General features: G+C 48.6%; 1 protein-coding gene across 1 annotated transcript in view; it reads left to right on the top strand.

The window, feature by feature from the left end:
- Positions 1-19,484, top strand: part of LOC135374326 (uncharacterized) — an 82,879-nt gene extending 63,395 nt beyond the window's left edge. Inside the window, exon 5 of the transcript XR_010416844.1 lies at positions 19,381-19,484. The gene's annotated coding sequence lies outside the window, so the exon portion shown is untranslated. The remainder of the gene's footprint in view (positions 1-19,380) is intronic.
- Positions 19,485-20,059: the final 575 nt, after the last annotated feature.

Below are 20,059 nucleotides of genomic sequence, written 5' to 3'. Positions count from 1 at the left end.
GACAAAACAGACGACGCAAGTTCTATCGCTTTTGAACTACATTTCATCTCGTCTGGACCACATCCATATGATTAAGCTTCCTTATTGTAATATCACTTCCTTTCTGAAATAATTCTTTCCTAACGATATTAGTGATTGGAATCTTCAGCCTGAACATGTTGCTTGTACACCCGACACTCCGAGGTGGAAAATATCTGCAAGTGGAACAACTTGCAAGTTGTTTATGAAACAAATACCCCTTTGAGAAACCATGTGGAAGTTGTCCACTTTAAAATCCACTTCGAAGCCGTTCCACTTTGGAAACCACTTACATATGCTTTTCCACTTTGGGGCCTATTTGCAAATGGTTCCATTTGCAGAACCACTTGCTATGTGAGTCCACTTCAGTTTCCAGCTTACACTCTACGCCCAGTAACGGTTACGTACCACACGAACATCAGGTACATTATCTTTCTTCTTTCTATGATTCAAGAGGTACGGCTAACGTGATAAAATATGAAGTACCGCGCACATACCGTTTCGTGCATGAGGTACACATGCGATACGATGCGCCTTCGCCACGTACGAACGAGACCAGACAAACGTGAAACATTGTCAGTTCTCATTTCAAGCTTCCAACCTGACATGGACAAGGGAATCATGCCGCCAGCGAAGTCCAAACTGAAACAGTCGGAAATCACACATATTCAAGATAGGGCAAGCCGTCATTTTGATCCTGGGAACGAGGTCAACCGGAAGTCGCACGTACGCTAGTAATGAATTACGCTGTAATTTGCAAATTTTATAGTGAGGTTAGGTTAGGTCAGTACATTTTTCACGCGCGGAGGGGGGGAGGACAGTTTGGAGACAAGCTTGAAGAGTGTTTCTGACTAGTAGCGTGGGTCCCCTGTTGAATTCGTTCATGTACGACGGATGGTCGCCGCTCTGTTCGTTTTTGCACGCCGCTTTTTCTTCGCAGGGGCGTCAGAAGTCTGCTAAAGGGTCACCATTCCACAGAAACAGTGCACAACCGACAATAAAGTAAAATAAAAGCACTTCAAAGACGCGACAGCGTCGCTATCTCACCCTCTGATACATCACGCACGAAAGAACTCCGCCCGGGGACCAGCCAGAGCGCCCAGAAACTAGCATATACATCCGTGGAGCAGCGCGCCTGGTGGCCGTCTTCCGCAAGAGTCCCGCTTCGTCGGATAGGAGGCTGTGGGCGCTCCTCACACCAGACAATATTCATCTAGCCACCATAGCAGAAAACATCTAAACCAAATCGTATAAACGTCACTAGCGCCCCATGCGGAAGCTACAAACAACTATCGACAGACTGGCGTGTTTACGTCGGTATAGCGCGTAGGAAATGCATGAAGACGAAAGTTTGCGTGGCCGTATTTATTTTGTAAAGCGGTGCCTGATATCGACGATTTTTTTGTAGGGTTTCTCGGCGTAACTTCTTCACTCTGCGGCAGCGGAAGTCTGTCTGTTCAATAGGTATCGTGCCACGCGCGAAAATGTGACTGACCTTTTATAGCATACACCCTGTTTTTTTTTCGCGTGGAAAATATTTTCGCGTTTTCGAGCAGAGCAGCTTTGAGGACTCATTCGCGAGAACTTAAATTCGCGACACAGGTTTGCGGGAGTGCTTTGCTCTTGCATATCGTGCCGCCGTCAATACTCGGGCATATTTCGGCACGGAGATTGTTTACGTGGACTGCGGCATTCTAGGTCTATTCCTTTCTTCTCCTCACAGAGATGGGAGGTAAAATGGCCTTTAGAGACCTTGTAGGAGGCCATAGTACTGGCCGTGTGCAGGTCAGCCAGTTCATTTTAGCAGTTCTCATTAATTGTCACACGGGGCACTGAACAGTTCGGTTGAGATGACGTATAATCATACAAGCTGGTTTTGAGAATGCGGGGAAAGGCATGTTCTGGCTTCGTGGTATAGCGGTATATTGTATGTATAGTGCAAAGCGTTTATAGGAGCAACAAAATCATGATGAATTTTCATCTCTTTGCATCTTGCCTGATGGGATAAAACAATCTTCAGCGCTTGCTTAAACTGCCTACGATGCATGGTATACAAAGGGTCAGGTAGTCATGGTATAGTGTCGAACGCCGAACGATTTTCGCCCTCATATGGCCAGAGTTATTCGCGGGAACTTAAAGGGACTATCGCATCCGTCTCGGTTATATATATATTCGAGTTATACTCCGCCCCGCTTATTGTTACCGCATTTCTTCATAGTTTTAGTGCCTTCCGTGAAAGCGGCTTTGAGGCGAAAAATATTGCCATGTCATTCTTGTCAGTTACTCCTAGAGCAAAATTTGTTAACAGTGTGCGGGAAAACTTGGTAAGCAACGCTTCCAGAAGCTGCTGGTTATGTCAAGGAACAGAGCATTTTAATACTTCCGGCTCATTTAACATTTCAGTAGCAGGTTCCTCCTCTTTGCTAGCATCACTTGAATGTAGATTTTCAAGCAATATGTATTTGTTTTCCAATGTTCCTTCGTAACCTTCCTCGTAATGCTTTCTATGCCGGAAGTATTTTAAATAAAAATGAATAAGTAATCTCATGCTGGTGGAAAGCAAAGAGTACAAGAATGAAATAAAGCCGTTTGCAATGCTGCCAAAGCATGCTCACGTATGTGGGCTTCGTGTGTGCCTCGTGGCCAGGAACGCGTAGCCGAGAAAGCTTGGCCACGAACAGGTGCGCTATCGTTCGTATCGCACATCCTCTGGCAGAGAAACGCATTTGCATGTTGAAGCCGTTTTCATGAAGTTAAGTCTTGTGAAAAGAAGTAGTTGCTTTAGGAGGTTTAAAATGATTTAGCCAAATAGTCCCGGGAGATGAGCAACCGCGGTATATTTGGATCACCCGCTTCTTTTTTTCTTTTTTTGTCAGGGGCACAATAACTGCACCTTGACGTAGCGGAAGATGCTAGCACAAGAGGGCACTACAACAAGCAGCCTGCTTCTTTGAAACGATCAGCTTTATTATATTTCTCGAAATAAATAAATAAATAAATCAAAGCGCGGAGTTAACACCATTTCGTAATTCCTGGAGTAGTTCGTTACAATAATGTGTACACATGTACGCATGCAACAGCAGCTGTCAAACCTGTAGGCCACGTATTTGCGCATACAGTTCAAAGCAAGACGCAACTGCAATTTTACATAATGTGATGTAAAGTACATATATGACACCAAGAGCGCCAGCAGCGTTGGGTTCTCCACTTTTCAGTGAGCTTTTTGCGCACTTCAGAATCAATATCCCGACCAGTCGAATTTCTTAAAAAAAGTACCTGATTTAATATTAATAGATTTCCCAATCATCCGTCCCAGTAGTGGCAGTCGTCAACGCATATACGAGCGCTCTATAGCATTTGCATTGAGGAGAACCCTAGGATGCGAGCGTCCCAAACGGCGCGGTGCAGAGGAGGATAGGGGAGGAGGTTGAACGGACGCTTCGAGGCGAATGAGCAGGCATCGAAAACATGCCTGGGCACCTTCGTTCAACTACTGTCAACATGGAGGCTGTCAAGCAAGAAGACGTCGAACCTCGTCCGACGAATGTGCAGGTACCAAACACAAACTGCGCAAACCACAGTGCCGAAGACTGGCCAGGTGACGTTGGATTCCAAGTTAAGTTCAAAGATTATGCATCAACAAACAACGTTTGGACGTACTCGGAAGACAGGCGCAAGCTTTACACCGTGATGGGCAACGCGGTTCCAGCTCATTTCGTCACTGACCAAGCTCAGCCTCCAGGTACGACTGTTTGCATTGTCGCCGTGTATCGAGATCCAGATCTGAGGCTCAAAAATATTCGCCGGTGTTCCTTGCACGCTGTGGGATCGGACGGAAAGAATAATTCTCGTGATCACTGGATACTTTGCGATCACCCAGCCACCGTGTACTCCGAAGATGAAGCAAACGGGCAGCGTAACTTTCTCACAGTTCCTTTCGAGGCTCCGTATCATGACAGTAACGATCTGTTTACGTACAGGTTGCGTTTCATGTGTCGCAACAGCTGTGCAGGCAGCATTAACCGACGGGCTACTGCAGTGCTTTTCATTCTACGATCTCCGGAAGGTCGAGACATTGCACGTCGTGTCGTGGAAGTGAAGGCTTGTGCTCGTCCGCGTCGCGATCGGCAGCGCGATGAAATGCAGCGGAAGCGTGCACCGTCCGACAACGAAGATGGCAAAAACATTTACACAATTTATGTCTATGACAAGGAGAGGTACGAATTTCTGCGTGGAGTTAAGGACTCCTTGGAGAGTTTTGAAGCAGAGAAGGCGACGAAGAAAAAGAAGACGGCAACCCAAACCGTTCGCGAACATACCAAGAAGTAGAGCTTTCAGCCTCTGCCTCAAATGTAACCAATAAACCCCAACAATATTGCATACCTTCCATTTATGATGGTACACAGGTACACAGGTTGCACTCCCTTTTACTGCTTTTCGGGGTATGCTGCCTTTCATAGTTCGTAATCCGTCTTTTGTTGTCCAAGTTTGGTGGTGGGTGGGTGTGGTGGGTGGGTGGTGAAAGGGCTCGCCGTTGTCGGCCTCACAGAGGTGGGCAACGTCACGACTCACGCCCTGGGGGAATGTGCGTCCTGGGCCGACTTCTAAGGGAACTGTGCCGACATATGTCTGAAAACGTCTGAGGAAATCCCAGAGACAACAGCCGGCACCGGGATTCTAACCCGGGTACCTTCAAGTCTCGGCGTGACATGGCCAGCACGCTAACCACTGCCTTCTTATCTACCTGCGGCCGCTTTTGAGTCGCTCGGCCCGAGTAGCCTGACCACCTAACCGCCACCACCATCTCTATAACGACCGCCCGTCCCCCTGGTGGTGGTGGTGGTGGTGGTGGTGATAGGGCTTGCCGTTGTCGGCCTCACGTATGTGGGCAACGTCACGACTCACGCCCTGGGGGAATGTGCGTCCTGGGCCGACTTCTAAGGGAACTGTGCCGACATATGTCTGAAAGCGTCTGAGGAAAACCCAGGAAAGACCCCAGACAGCACAGCCGGCACCGGGATTAGAACCAGGGTACCTCCCAGTCTCGACGTGACAACTTTGGTGGGTGACTGGAACTCAGCAGAAGCCGAGCGAATGGACAGAAGCGGTTTTGGTGGGCCGGTTCTTCTTCTTCAACCACAAAGGAAATGGCCCTTAGCCACACAGGGCGATTGGCCAGGAGTATGAGAGGGGGTATGATAGTTCCAGGGGGACGGGCGGTCGTTATAGAGATGGGGATGGTGGTGGCGATTAGGTGGTCAGGCTACTCGGGCCGAGCTACTCAAAAGCGGCCGCAGGTAGATAAGAAGGCAGCGACGCTGGACGCCACTTCGGGGATCCATATCACCGTGTGTGAGGCTCCGAAGGAGAGTAAGGACGAGGAAAGATGGATGCCTTGTCTGGTAGAGGGCAGGGTGAAATGGTTGCGGCGGGACCTGTCGTACAGGCGACAGTGCAGCAGCAGATGCTCAGTGGTCTCGACCTGCCCGCAGTGTGGGCACGCTGGCGATGGATGGGTACCCGCGCGGTGAAGGTAAAAGTTTAGAGGCAAGGCGTGGCATCGAAGGCGCGTCAGCAGGACTTCAACACGGCGCGAATGGCAGCGGTCAGTGTGCCACGCGAAGGAAAGGTGATCGTAACGGTGGTCAGGCAAGCGGCGTCCAGACAGCTCCAGCAGCCTCCCATATCTGGCCCGAGTTACTGCGGGCAGTGGAGGTAACAGGTCGATGAGGGCCCAGCGAGGGATGCCTTGACCAGGTTATCAGCCAACTCGTTGACAGAGAGGCCACGATGTCCTGGAATCCACGTCGAGACGACGTCCGTGATATGACTCGGAGTAAGGGACAGGAAGGTCTTCCAGGCGTCGGCAGAGGGGTCGGACAGAGCTGCGATGACAGATAGAGAGTCTGACAGGAACAGAACCTTGCAGAACTGAGGAGGGACCATGCGGAGAGCCAGTATCATGACGAGGAGCTCGCTCTCAAATACTGGAGTGAAGTCCGGGAGGCGAATCGGGAAGTGCGCATCCCGCTGCGGGAAGACAATTCCAGCACCCGCCTGCGGCGGACACGGAGGCATCTGTGGCAACAACCAAGTGAGAGTGGAACCGGCTGACGTGGTCCGTGAGGAGGGCCTCGAGCCTGGCCGGAGGAGCTAGGACACGTCCAGGGAGGAAAGCTTCGGCGATCAGCAGAGACAGGTCCCTCAGCGGGCAGGTGGGTGGGGCCAGATCAGACAGCGATAGGGTGCCAAAAAGGAGTCGACGAATACAAGTTGGGGTGTGTTGGACCTGCGCCACCGCCGAGAGACCCACCGAGTCATGTTCCTGAGGGACTCATTGTGTCTGAACGCCAGAGGGCTCTGGCAGAGGGAAAGGAAGCAGTTCACTGACAGCAGGCGAAACCGGGTCTTGAGGGGAGGGATACGAGCTTCGGCATAAAGCGCCTGATTGGCTGCATATTTAGGGAGACCCAAGCATAGGCGCAAGGCTTTCCTCTCGATAACAAAGAGCCTGTTCAGGCAGTAGTCCGGGAGGTGGGAGAACAGAAAGCACCTAAACTCCAGAATGGGCCGCACATAACACTTGTAGAGGAAGGGTAAGGCGGTCCTCCGAATACCAATGCGGGGGCTGGAGCAGCATAGCTGGGCGGCCTCACTCTTGAGGACTCTCATGAGGACGCCTCACCCTCACCTCACGACGATGAGGTGAGGGTGAGTGAGGCCAGACCACGCTGAAAGTTCCTCATGAGGACAGTCGTGAGGCATTGTCCCTCATGAGGCCCACCGTCAGGGCCCTCATGAGGGCAGTCGTCGTGAGGCCATCAATACGTGAGGGCACAACGTATTCCGTGAGGAGCCTCACAGATGAGGCCGTGAGGCCCTTTGTGAGGAGCCCAACCGATGAGGCCGTGAGGCCCTTTGTGAGGAACCTCACGGTTGAGGCAGTGAGGCTCTGTGTGAGGAGCCTCACGGATGAGGCCGTGAGGCCTTTCGTGAGAAACCTCACGGATGAGGTGATGGGTCCATTCGTGAAGAGCCTTACGAATGAAGGGGAAGCCGCTGTATCCCCTCGCTTGGAGAAGGTGTGCGGCAGATGACATCACTCTGCGCGAAGGGCCAATGGAAATTTGAAGATCCTCGAGGATCGCCATGTTCCGTTCTTAGGTTTCATTCCTCCATATACACGGTGGTCACCAACCATGATAGAAATTCATAGTAAAAGACGTTGGCCCGTGAGGGACATGCGGTCAAGGGATTTTTTTTCTGCCAATAACTGTTGCCACATATTGGTAACATTTTTATTTCATTTTAATTGACGGAAAGTTAATTTCTTGAATTGAACTCCGAAATTTTCTAAGGCAACTTGACGTTTTCTTTGCGGAAATGCGTTCCCCGTGGTCATTTTTCTCGGTATAGCACAGAATCCCACTCGTAACGCAATGGCAATTGCCAAAATAAATTCTCAGGCCTGCCGCCATTACTCGGTATTCAAAATAACTAAAGCGATTTTGGGGTAAAATAAAGATTTATTTGATACAAAGCACTAATTCAAAGATCTGATACTTGGGTGCACTGTGCGTACGAACCCCACTGCGTTGCTGACACACTGGGACAAAGTTCGAACATGAAGCAGAACGAACACACCGTTCAACTCCTAATACCGAGCCAGTCTCATAAGTGCGTACTATTTCATGATGACCATCTTTCGCTGCCTGCGGTGCATCCATTATAGCGAAGCGAAAAGCGCTTGTGTGGCACGAAATCTTGTCTTTGTTGACAGTCCTCGAAATCCAACGGTGCCCGAACTTGTTCTTCACGCTCCAACTCATGAAGCATCCTGGTACCGCAGTTGACAAATTGTTCGTGGGATAATATGGTTGTGTCCAGAAACAGCACAATACGCGTAGACTCACAATAACGCACGAGTAAACCCGCCAACATATTTCTGCAAACTGTTCTGTCGATTGACACCACTGAACACAGGAGGACGACATGCCGGCCATGCTATTTCGAAACTATGCTGAAACGGCCGAGACGCTGTACGCGCATGCGCGCGTACAAAATGCGATTTCAAAACGTTCTCGACCAATAGGAGCGCGCGCACAGTCTAGGTCAATGGGCTTGCAACATGGTGTATGGGCACATACTCTACAGCCGCGTGCGCGGGTACCTGAGGAGGACTGGTTTAACCGTTTCGCTGCATGTTTTCACCACGACCGTGCTTTTCACAGTTTGCACGATTAGCGATTTTTGTTTTTTAGCGTATAGATAAACTTTTGTAACCGCTCCGAAACCATTTTTGATGGAAAAAAGAAAACGGAGCCAACGGCAGCCAGCGGCACACAATTGTCAACTGTATGTCGTACGCTTTCGGTAACATGGGGTTTACAGCAATAGACGATATGCAAAACGCAGCGCCCTCTCGTAGCGCGCACGGAAACCTTCGGAATTCCGCCATGTCTGAGGCTCTCTCCCCGACCCGAGCCATACACACGACTCACGTCCAGCTTTTCTATCGCGCGTCTTGCCTCACACATGTGCTGTTTCACTATGTTATTCACATGGTGAGACGAGGAGTTCAAAAGAGAACGCAAGCAAGGTAAGAGTGCTTCTGGATTCCTTGTTGCATTGGAGCGCTGTCATTTCGATTTTGGGAGAGAGACTTACGTTAACCTAATGCAAACCTGCTCTTTAATGCCATCCTATGACATATTTAGACAGTTCAGTACAGTTCATTTAAGAACTATTTACTGCACTGTATACGGCATAAACATTTGGCACAAAATAAAAGCTTAGTACGGTTGTGGAGTATCGATGGTCAATTATCCCAAACCTACGATGTTTCTGGATACTATCGGTGACTGATCGATAGTTTTGCATCACTACGCGTTCCCTTGGTAGTTTTCTCTCTAGCTTCTTCTTCTTCTTCTTCTTGATTGTGAAGACTGATGGCACAAGAAATTCATAGATGTCCCGTCTTCCATTTGGCACGTTTGCGTCAAAATCAGTCTCTTTGAAGTGCTTGAACACACATTTGCTGTGCCAGCATTGAACTTCATCTTTTCTCTTGATGGCTAGCAGTCACATCTGTCTCAGGGAAGCTGTTGAAGGTGACTGTAAGGCGAGCATGAAGTGTCCTCGCACTAAATGATCGAAACAGTCAGAGTGCACCGTCTGAGGGGCCCATCTAAGGAGGACTATCTGTCTGGTAAACAGTCACGTGAAATGCAGTGCAACCAAACGTGACAATTATGTGGAGATGCTCAAATAACGAAAACTCAGATTCACCGAGCTGAGAAAGACCCCATTTTATACCAGTGCGTAACGGTGAGCATCACAGCGGGTTTCATAGCAACAACTACAATCGTACTAAGCTTTTATTTTGTACCAAATGTTTCTGCTGTATAAAGTGCACTACCCACTTCTCAAATGAGCTCTACTAAACTGTATAAATTTCTCTTGGGATGAGATTACAAAGCATCGTTGCACTAGGTTAACGTTATTTTCTTGCCAAACCTATGTCACAGCGCTCAATGCTTTCAGTGCAATAAGGAATACAGACATTTGAGGCTCTCTTACCTGGTTTACATTCCCTTTGAAACCCGTGTCTCATCATACAAATAAGATAGTGAGCCAGCATATGTGAGAAGCAGGACATGTGAAAGAGCTGTTGTATGACAGCCGTTTGCATTGCTCGTGCCGGAGAGGACGCCTCAGACATGGCGGAATGCCGGTAGGTTCCCGGGAGTGCTACGAGATGGCGCTAGGTTTTGCATACGGTCTATTAACCCTATAAAAAAATATCACAAGATCCCATAGGATTCTTTAATGAGACCAAATTGGTTTTTATTGGACCATTCATGACCCCAATGGGTATTTACGTGTCGCCATTGAAGGGTTGAGGTGGGTCCGTATGTGAGCCCGTTAGGTCACATAGCTCCCCTATTCAATATCATAAGGGCTCTGCGTGCGAGGTTACGGGGACCCAATTGGTGGACGCGGAGTGGTTGCGTGTGATCTAATGGTACACATATTCTCACTGTATGTGACTTGTGGGATGGAATTTGTGGCCGAAGAGTGGTCGCGTGAGAACTGATCTTACGCATTCTCGATTATGCCCAAACTGCATGACAGCCGTAGATCCACTTGAAAAAAAGAAGCAAAAAGTGGTGGCTCTATGTCGCAACTACAACGTGGATATAACTATGGTCACGGGGGATGCCACAGACGTTTTTAAAGTTTGTGTGCACTTCAACGTGCGCGAAATCTCGCAAACCAAAGACTATATATAATGAACGACTAGCTTTCGGAGCAATTGCCATCTCGTGCCATGCCACCAAATTGCTCGCCTCTCTGTATGAGATCCAACCTGATGTGACACCTTGTTGTTTGGAAGATTAGCACAAAACCAAAGTAATAAGACCGCTGTTATCACAGAGGGTGAAAGAAAAATATTCCACGAATAACATAAACATGTTTATTACATCGTCACTACACAACTCTGAAATTAGATATGCTCTTTATGCACAACATAGGTACTTAACTTTTGTGAAAATCCTGTACTTATAAACATTCAAAATGAAAATGGGAGGACAGCTGTCTCGGCCTTCTTGGGCCTCATCAGCAGTACGCAGGCAGGCAACGTTTGAGAGAGGGGGGTGGGGTGATGTAGGGGGAAGGTGCGGTTAGCCTACTCTGAAGTGGCGGCTCGGTGCACCCAGGGGAGGGAGAAGAGAGGAGAGATGGTGGTGGCACAGGAGAGGAAGACCGGGCGTGCTAACCCTCTTGCTCGGGGATTTGGGTAGTCCAAGAAGACTACCCACCACAGAAAATATGCGAGCATCCCTCTGTAGTCTTCATTGGGAAGCTCCTTGTACCACGGTAACCGCCAGGATTATTGGCGAACCAACTTGCGAAGAACAAGGCTCGAAAGAAGGGTTTTGCGCAAAGGTTCACTGCAGGCCTATGTATGCATAATATAAACCCTATATAAATATCGTATTCCAGCTTCTGCACTGTAAGTGAATCCGGACATATGTTCGGAGGACACCACGCTCTTTGTTGCTACAGCCCTGGGAGCCGAGTGCCTTTCGAGCTAGAATCAAGTCTTTTGGTCTAGGCTGCCTCCGTGTCTATGAAAATAAAGCTCAAATTGAAATCCATAAACGAGAAGGTGCTATTCGTCCTGGCTACATACATGCAGGACCAAGCCGTTACATAAACTTGAAACTGACACATTAAGCGGACTTGGTAAGCGCCATTCATTCCACCTTTCTCACCCTATGACCTTGTTCCAAATGCGGGAGAGGAAGACCCGTCCTTTGTGGTCGCCCGCCTTTCGGTGCATATGAGCATTCGGATGTTCTGGACGTTTGATGCTTATGAGCGGGTTCTCCCCTCCTGCTCATTTCCACCAAACGCTCAAAACCACCAACTTTTTTTCGGTGCATATGAGCGTTTGGAGGTTTTGAGCGTTTGCAGGTTATGAGCATTTGGTGCATATGAGGCACACTGCACCGCAACGTTTGAGAGGATGGCGTCAGAGGGTCACGTAGCACTTGATGCCTTACGTCAGGGTGTCCTAAGACACCTCTGAAAGCCCAGTGCAAAGTCAGTCAAGTGTATAATCAGGGATGGGACTCTCCCATTGATCGCAATGGGGACGTTATTAGGGCAGCTGCAGCACCAAATCCGACCCCAGTGGTTGCAAGACCAATTCTGCGCATGCGCATCCGCTATGATTTTGGATAAGGCGGTGGGTACCGCATTCGAACGCGGACGCTGTTTTTCATGCTTATCCAACATGGCTGAACGATCTGCGTGCTTTCAGGTGGTACGGTGCTGTGCCTTTCATTCATTATTCTACTGGTTTACGAGGCGGACGTCAGAAAGTGACAAACACAGATATTGGAACGGGAATACTGTATTCGTCAAGCTTATTCACAGACATGCAAATATGATGTCACTACTTTTCTCGAAATCGCTGCACAAGCGTTGCGAAAAAGTGTATTTACATAGCTAACAAGCACATCACAGGGTATCGTCGCAACAAGCCTCTTTTGGAGAAGGCATGCTTTGTGACTTGCTTTACAGTATCATGAAGCTCGGCTTTGAGGCGGTCTTTAATGTATTTGCTAGGTTCTTTGGCATGCCAATGTGGATTTCCGTACGTATACACAACGCTTCCGGGAAAGCAGTTTCGGTGCTCTGCGCCTCGAAGGACCTGAAAATAACCGATCGAAAGTGAATCATGCAATTCCGGTTTCTGCACGTACTAACTATATACCTTCGCAGAGATACGAGTATTCTTATTCTTACCAGTGCGCTTTTGCGTGGCGTACATCCGTGTATCCGTGTCTATCACATCTGTGCAATACAAAATCGCAGAACAGTTCAGGCACCCACCCAGGCACATTCATCATATCTCACACGGTTGCTTACTTTGAAAAATACAGGTTGATACAAAGCGCACACTGTGGACAACTACCCCCCAACCGGGCAGTATCCCTATTGAAAAATACTTCAGAAAATCTCATAGAAACATAGCATCCTTCAGAATTTCTTACAGAAGCGTCTTCGTCTCTCAGAATTTCCCACAAAGGATGCAGATTCGAATACCTATCATCACAGGCACACCAATGTGAAAATATCCTGTGGGATAATTCAGGGTCTGGCCTTGTGATCTCTATGAGAAAACAGCGTGATTCAGAAACAGCGTTTATTCCAACTGCCAGGAAGTTCGGTAGTCTGCTTTGAAACGCTGAAGCGCATGGACGCAGCTACGCTTCTCATGCAAATATCGCCAGGAATTCAGGATTTTCGTCGCTTTTGAGGTATATAGCACGTGTGTGTGTGTGGTATATAATCGTCCGTACTACGCATTCTCATTCTTTATGCGTCTTTACCCCTGTTCGCACGTATTCTGAGGAATGGAAGGTAGAATGCAGTAGAATGCAGTAGAATGGTTATAGCAACTGTGCTTTGGGCAAACGGTATGTTACATATTTCTATGCCTATCTCTCACGCACACACATATTGTTTTAACCGTGCTTTTTAAAATGCTGTTTCTTCTAGGTTAAACTCTGAAGAAGCGGCAGCGAGCGGAAATTAATTGGATTCGTACGTGGTCGTAACCCATTCTCGTCTCGAGAAAGTTGGATGATGCTTTTACGGAAGAAAGCCTACGCGTTCCCAATGTGCGAAACAAAAAGTTGTCATAATCACATGAAGAAATTTCTTGGTCGTCGCATTGGACATTTCAAGTACGTGTACAATGCGTTGGGTCATGCCTTTCTGAACTTATTGGCTGGGCCACAAATGTTCTGCAACCTTCCTTACAGTGACGGCATGAGACTTACTCTCAATACTTCTCAGCAAGTAATGGGATCCTTCAATTATCATACGTGGCAGTGCAGCTTTCTTAGGATGTTTCTTGCAGGGTGGCCCATTACACTTTCTCACAGGCTTTCTTGCGGGTCTCGAGGCCTGTAAGAAATCCTGTGAGAAAGCCTCACGGCCACCCTGTAAGAAAGCTGCATTGCCCCTGCCTGTAAGAAATCCTCCCTGGATTCCTACAGGATCCCTGTAAGAAACTCTGAGAGAAATTTTGTAAGATTTAGTCTCATAACCTCATAGAAATTCCTTCAGCAGTCTGAGAGATTTCTTTTGTAAGATTTTCTGAAGTATTTTTCAATAGGGTAGTTCCCACTCTCAAGGCCGTAATCCGTCCGCTCGGCAGAACCAAGAAGCGAGGCAACCAACAGAGTTTAACAACACAACATACCGTTTATTCCACAGCAGCACGACACGCAACCGCCGAAACAACCGGCAACCACTCGAAGACCACCCAAGCAGCACAATGTACCGAAAGTCGAGTGCAATAGGGGTGGACGGTATGTGTCTTATCAAGGTTCTTCAGCTTCACGCGTCTGTTCAAGGCCTTCCACCTACCCGTCCACCCCTCTTGCACTCGACTTTCAGTACATTGTGCTGCTTGGGCACTCCGCGCGAAAAAAAAAACGCCCCAAGCAGCACAATGTACTCAAAGTCGAGTGCAATAGGGGTGGACGGTATGTATCTTATCAATGTTCTTTAGTTTCAGAAGTCTGTTCAAGGCCTTCCTCCTACCCGTCCACCCCTATTGCACTCGACTTTCGGTACATTGTGCTGCTTGGGGCTTGCTTAAATATGAACGACCACGCCCCCCCCCCCCTACAACAGTTCCGCAGCCACAACAGTGGATAACGCCAGCAAATAATGATAACAACCAACGACGATAACAAAGTTCAGCCCGGCGAAACGTGAAAACAGATAAAGTCCTACAATTCCCCCTCCCCACAAGACTGGGCGACCCGCTCACAAACAGAAGATGAAGAGACGAAAAGTTCAGAGGTCGACCCGACGTCTACAAATGGCAGCAGCCACCGGAAAGTCCGTTGGGCCACGCCCCGGAGGTCCCAACGCCCCACCAAGGGGCGATCAGGGTCATGTAGTCGAGCGGTCCTCACACGTCGTCCGGCATATCAATGACGCAGTCCTCGGGAAGACGGGGTGGAGGAGCGGCCGGAACGCTCAGGAGGTCTGGACGTTGGCGCTGGAGGAGTGTGACAGCCGCCGCGGTATCGTTCGCCGCCGCACGCTCCCTGCGTGCTGTGCGTGCTGCATCGAGCCGGGACTGATGTAGGCGTCCTCGGCGATGAGCGGATCGGTGGATCTCCGCCCTGGTGGGGTGTTGGTGATCCACCGATCCGCTCATCGCCGAGGACGCCTACATCAGTTGGGGGGTTGGTGGGCCTCTGAGTCCTCTGGCGGGAGCACCCTCGGCTACTGCTCCGGCCGGTCTGGTTGTGACGTGGAGCCATCCTAAAAAATGGTAAAAGAATGGAACGGTCAGGAGGGAGCTCCCAGCCGAGAGGGTCTGTCCAGCCCTCGCACAACACTAATTATCGTAAACAGTCGTGAAAACGAAAGACAGACAGATAATTAGCGAAAAGGCCAAACCAAATCGAGAGCACTAGAAACTAGCGGCCGATGAGGTGGCGTCACGTGCGCTGTCTACGGGGACGTAGGTTGTAGCGACGTCTTGCAGGTCCGGGAGGGGCTCCCTGGTTCGAGTCCTGCAGGGGAGGAGGCGGAAGGTCGGTCTCGTCTCCGTCCGGGTCCCGGACGTGATAAGTCTTCAGGTCCGAGATGTGAACTGGCCCAGACTCTTCGCCGGTGTCGCAGCGACGAAGCCTGTAAGTGAGGCAGGAGGGGCACGCACTTACCTCAAAAGGGCCATCCCACCTATCTGCGAGTGTAGCTGCAAATCCTCGTGACGCATCACTTAGCGGGTGAGTCCGTCGAATAACGAGGTCACCGACGCTGTAGGTGAGGTTCCGACGTCCACGGTTGTACTGGCGAGCCTGGTCCAACCTTGCGACGTCCAGGTTCTCCCGAGCAGTCCGGGCTGCATCGTCCAGCCGACTCCGGAGGTCCTCAGCAAACCTTGAATAAGGAGGCCGGGTAGCACCATCCCGGAGGCCCAGAGCATTCTCCACTGGAAAAGGTGCCTCTCGTCCCCAGTTCAGGAACGCCGGGGTGAAGCCTGTAGACCTGTTGACCGTCGTGCGTGTAGCGAACGTCAGCTCAGCCACGCGAAGATCCCAATCACGGTGGTGCTGACTAGTGAAAGCAACCAACATCATTTTCAAGTTCCGATTAACACGGTCGGTAATGTTAGCCTGAGGGTGATACGGAGAAGTCTTCTTATGCTTAATGCCTAAGACAGCGCAAGAATCGGAAAACATCTTACTTGTAAAGTAACTAGCATTATCGCTGATCAGTTGAGCCGGGAATCCGAACCTTGCAAAGGTCTCGAACAATTTCTCCCACACTTTTTGTGAAGTCAGCGTCCTGAGAGGGAAAAGCTCAACCCACTTCGTGAAGTGATCACTAACTACGAAAAGATACTGGTTACCTCTGCGGCTACGGGGAAAAGGTCCCATAACATCACAAGCTACAATTTGCAAAGGCCTATTGGAACGAACAGGCTGTAAGCGTCCCGGTGGCAAACCACCACGAGGTTTAGCTTTCTGGCATACGGGACAAGTGCGAACATACTTTGTTACGTCTTTCCTCATTCCTGGCCATGTCCCAACACGACACAACTTTTCATAAGTTTTCCTGCCGCTACTGTGACCTGCCAAGGCCGAGTCATGAAAGTAACGTATGAACGACTTACGCAACTTCCGTGGCACCACGACTCTAAACGGGGAGGAGCTGCCATCGTCCTCCGCCTGGGGTATGTACCTGAGCAGGATGCCATCCTCATCCAGCAGATAGGAATCGTACCCTTCTACAGCATTTCCGGTGTCCGCTGGGTCTTGTTCTGCAAGCCACTGGGACACCCGCTGGCAAAGGCCGTCCGCTCTCTGAGCGCTGATGAGGTGCTCTCTGAGGCTCCTCCTCCTGGATGCCTGCCAATGGGAGGACGTGGAGGTCAGGCACTTACCAAGCCTCTGCTTTCGCCTAAGAGATGGCGCAGCTTTACCGTTGGTTTGTGTGTGTCGCAAGGCTTCTGCAATGGCGCACCAATCTAACCAATGGCTTCGCTGTCCGTCAAGATGAGAATGACGACTGAAATGTTATGTAGACGTCGTTATCTACAGCCAAAAAATGTCAAGTTGGGAATATATAACTCTCACTTTGTTTCTAGATGTAGTTATTGTTTTATGGTGTGGGGTACTACCACCGCCAGGAACATAAATGTACTATCTGTCCTGCAAACAAGAGCCTCGAAAAAATTATGACTGGCCCGCGTTCTCTTGAGCATTCCCGAGAGCTGTTTAGGTGCTATAACATTATGCCAATTTCAGTTTTTTTTAAGTTACAAATTGACATTAACGTATTCTTAAGTGTTCGTAATAATCGTGCCGAATTCTCGGATTTGTGTAATCTTCGGAAACGTTCCTATTCCTATCAACATAGAGCTGTGCAATTTGATGTACCAATATGTAGAACTAATTACCAGAAACAGTCAATACAGTACATGTCGGCGTCTTTGTTTAATCAGTTTATAGATGCGTCAGTAGAAACTTCCTTGTTTTCGAAACCGGAATTTTTCGATTTGTTTATATCCGGGGATTAAATGAATTTCTATTTTTTATGCGCTTCTTCCGCGTAATTTCTCTATAATGCTGTCGTATGATGTATTCTTCGGAGCAGAGTCTTCGCCAGGCCTTCTCGTCAAGATGCTGCATTAATCCACCGAATGCGACTCGATGTGGCCTTCACAGCTCAGTGGCGTTACCGCTTCAGACAAGTTGACTCTCGTACCTGCTGCCACTGTGGTGCCCTAGAGGATCTGGAGCACATCCTTCTTCATTGCCCCCACTATCAACCTTCCCGAACCGCACTCTCCGTGTCTGTTAGTCAGCTGGACTCTCGCTCCTTCTCCCTATCGAAATTGCTTGGTCCCTGGCTCAATCCAGCCCAGCAACGATCTGCGCTCAAAGCTCTTTTGACATCTCTGGACACCATCGGACTTCGATGGTTATTGTGAAGGGGCTCAGTATTTCATTCCCCACATCCCCACCAGCAATGGGGTAGAATATGGCCTCTGGCGATGAACCTCCCCACTCTACTTCTGAAAATAAAGTTGTTGCAGTTAGGCCATCTGGCTACGCACTAACCACATTTAAATATGCACTAAAAGCCTGAATACACGTGTTCAGGATGTCTCAGCTAAATGCAAACATATCTTTTGAAACTATGACGGTGAAAGAGCACACTATCGCCTTTCTGCGTCCTGGGGAAACATTAAAAGAAAAGACAACGTCTTGTGCCTTTTTTTTCTAAACATTTAGGTCTGCTGATTCCAGGTGAGCTGCAGTCATTTGCGGGTTCTTGAATTCGAACGGTGAACTGAAAAATGGTGTTGATTCACCCATAAGAAATCAACGTTGTTTTGATGAGTGCATTCCCCAGGCGGAATCTGGATGTAAAACATTTTGGGAAAACGTTGTGCAGTGCACATTCCTTGTCGCGTAATTTTTGTACAGAGAATCGCGCTAACGTTCCCCTCTTTGCCGTTGGTCGGCCAGCGAGGAAAGTGCGGTATATCTACGCAGTGCGGGCCACGCGTTGAAATTTTATGTGTGACCTACGTTAATCTGAAGTGGAAGCTTTGCATTCCACGTTCCATAACCATATACTTAAGTTACTGGAGTTCCATTCCATGCGCCGTCTGTATTACCTGGGACGTGAAGTCTGCTACGTCGATCACGTTCCTCCAGAATACTCACAGATATTGTTCCAAACTGAAGAAAGTCAGATTATGTACGCTTGAGCTGAGCTTCACACATTTTCGCTTATCATGACACACTGGGGTATCCTCGTGTCAGCGTGTCACTTTCTTAAGGACATCGGATAACGTCTTAACTGTTGATTTTATCGTGTTATCATTACCCTTTCCTTGCATATAGACTTTTACGCCACTTTACTGGGAAGCGGAGTTAAACTGGTCGTTTACATAATTAACAGCTTTGCAGTATCAATAGTTCAGCAGTTGACTGATAATATGCCATTACAATGTGATATCCCCATCGTCGACATTTATTTCGGCATCAAACATGGGGGTCGTACTCGCTCAAAAAAAAAAAAAAAGGCTACAATGGAGCTGCCATCCGTTGGTCATGGAAGGTGTTGCCTTCCGTTGGCTTCTTCATTCCGCTAAACTTGACGCGTTCCTTTTCCTAAATTCATCACTCGCTCTCTAAACTCAGCGCACTATGTGGGTATCTCACATGTCTTCGTTAAACAAATAGGCAGTGAATATTTTCCCACTACATAACTCGCTTCTGTGTTGTCGTCACATTATTATCGCGAAACTGGACAGACCAGAGCATGGAATGGCGAGTGGTTTCGTTTTCGCCATTTCCGGTTCCCGTTGGCGCGCAGAGCAGCATGGAGATGTCGGTTTACCGCACTGATCTCTATAGTATAGGCTGGATCGCGCATAGGGTGCTCCACAGCGTGGTCACCGGCCGCCATATTGGTGGGCCCATCGCATCCTGTCGTCTGCATTTAGTGCAAGCGGTGCTGCCCGTATTTTTTTTAAAATTTCCTTTAAATTAAGGGGCATGTCATGCCAGTTTGTTGCAGCTTTGAGTACACTTCACGCGGACAGAGAAAGAGGGATAATTTTTCGCAGGTAAGCTCTTTATTTTAAAGAAAAATCTGTTTATTCGTATCATCTGACAACTCGGACTTGTTTGCATTGCTACTTCGCTGGTGCCATTGCGTACTAAGAAAGTATGTGTGGCTGCTCCTACAAATCTCAAGACCATGTATTTTCTATAAACAATGCGCTTGTGCTTGCAGGTTCCCCTCACAGTCGCTCAGCTGTGCCGAAGAACCGGATGCAGAACCTACGCCAATATGCCAATTTGTTCCACTGTTCTTTTAATCTGTGAGGTACGATGGAAGTAAATAAACTGCTGTGTTAACCTCGCATGTGCAGTCGCTCCTACAGCGTGTGTGATATGTCATGCATGTGCATGATCTTCGTGCACAGCGCTTCGAATTTCTCCAATGAAATACGCTGACAGCTGAACTTCTGCAAAACACTCGTGACAATAACGTTATTTTAAGATGAGGAATGGGGAGTTTCATTGCCAGGGTCCATACTCCACCTCATTGCTAGTGGTGATGTGGTGAATAAAATAACGAGCCACGCCACACGAAAACCGAACAACAAACGAAAACAAACAAAAAATATAAAATCGGAAGTACCTTACAATAACAAACAGCGTGAAACCTTTCTGAGTAAAAATAATTAATTTTATAGGTTGACATTCACCGAATTCACCATCATGCGTATGTGCCCTGTGCACGACAGTTACGACACCCCCTATTCGGAATACAGGCAACGGAGAAGAAAAAGAAGGCAATTATTACCATTAGAAACTACAGGAACACGACTAAAGCACGTTTGGAATACATCAGCACACTGATTCCTAGGAAAGATGCGTGGTAATCAGCAATGAGGAGCGTTTAAAGC

This window comes from Ornithodoros turicata, unplaced genomic scaffold, assembly GCF_037126465.1.
Source record: "Ornithodoros turicata isolate Travis unplaced genomic scaffold, ASM3712646v1 Chromosome53, whole genome shotgun sequence".
Lineage (NCBI taxonomy): Eukaryota > Metazoa > Arthropoda > Arachnida > Ixodida > Argasidae > Ornithodoros > Ornithodoros turicata.
Note: the sequence above shows the minus strand (reverse complement) of the source record. Positions and strands in the feature narration are given on the sequence as shown.